This window comes from Rhagoletis pomonella, unplaced genomic scaffold (assembly GCF_013731165.1).
Source record: "Rhagoletis pomonella isolate Grant_MI unplaced genomic scaffold, Rhpom_1.0 Rhpom_scaffold_00002, whole genome shotgun sequence".
Classification (NCBI taxonomy): Eukaryota; Metazoa; Arthropoda; class Insecta; order Diptera; family Tephritidae; genus Rhagoletis; species Rhagoletis pomonella.
Window position 1 is genome coordinate 89,903,180 of NW_023458556.1, and position 560 is coordinate 89,903,739.

Consider the following 560-nt stretch of genomic DNA (forward strand, 5'->3'; position numbering starts at 1 on the left):
AAGGGGTTCAGCCCCCCTTCTTTGGCAACATAGAAAGGAGAATTCTACTGCCTGAGGGTTATAATCCCTAAGTGCGGCCGAAGGCCGCCTACGCAGAAAGGTGTTCTCTGCAAAAGGTGTTCAGCCCCCTTCTTTGGCAACACAGAAAGGAGAATTCTACTGCCTGAGGGTTATAATCCCTAAGTGCGGCCGAAGGCCGCCTATGCAGAAAGGTGTTCTCTGCAAAAGGTGTTCAGCCCCCCTTCTTTGGCAACACAGAAAGGAGAATTCTACTGCCTGAGGGTTATAATCCCTAAGTGCGGCCGAAGGCCGCTTACGTAGAAAGGAATTCTACCGAAAAATACATTTGTTAAAAAGAACATTTTTTTTTATAAAAACTGTTTTTTTTTCTATTTTTAATTAACTTTTTATTCTTTATTCAAAATGCTCCATATCTAATTTGGCATAATTTTATTAAAAAATCCCACGGTTTCTGTTAGTTGGGTCATATTCCACTTCAAACTGCTCAGTTTGCCTAAGAAAAATCCGTTTTTCCCCCTTTTTCAAACGGTTCCCTAGGT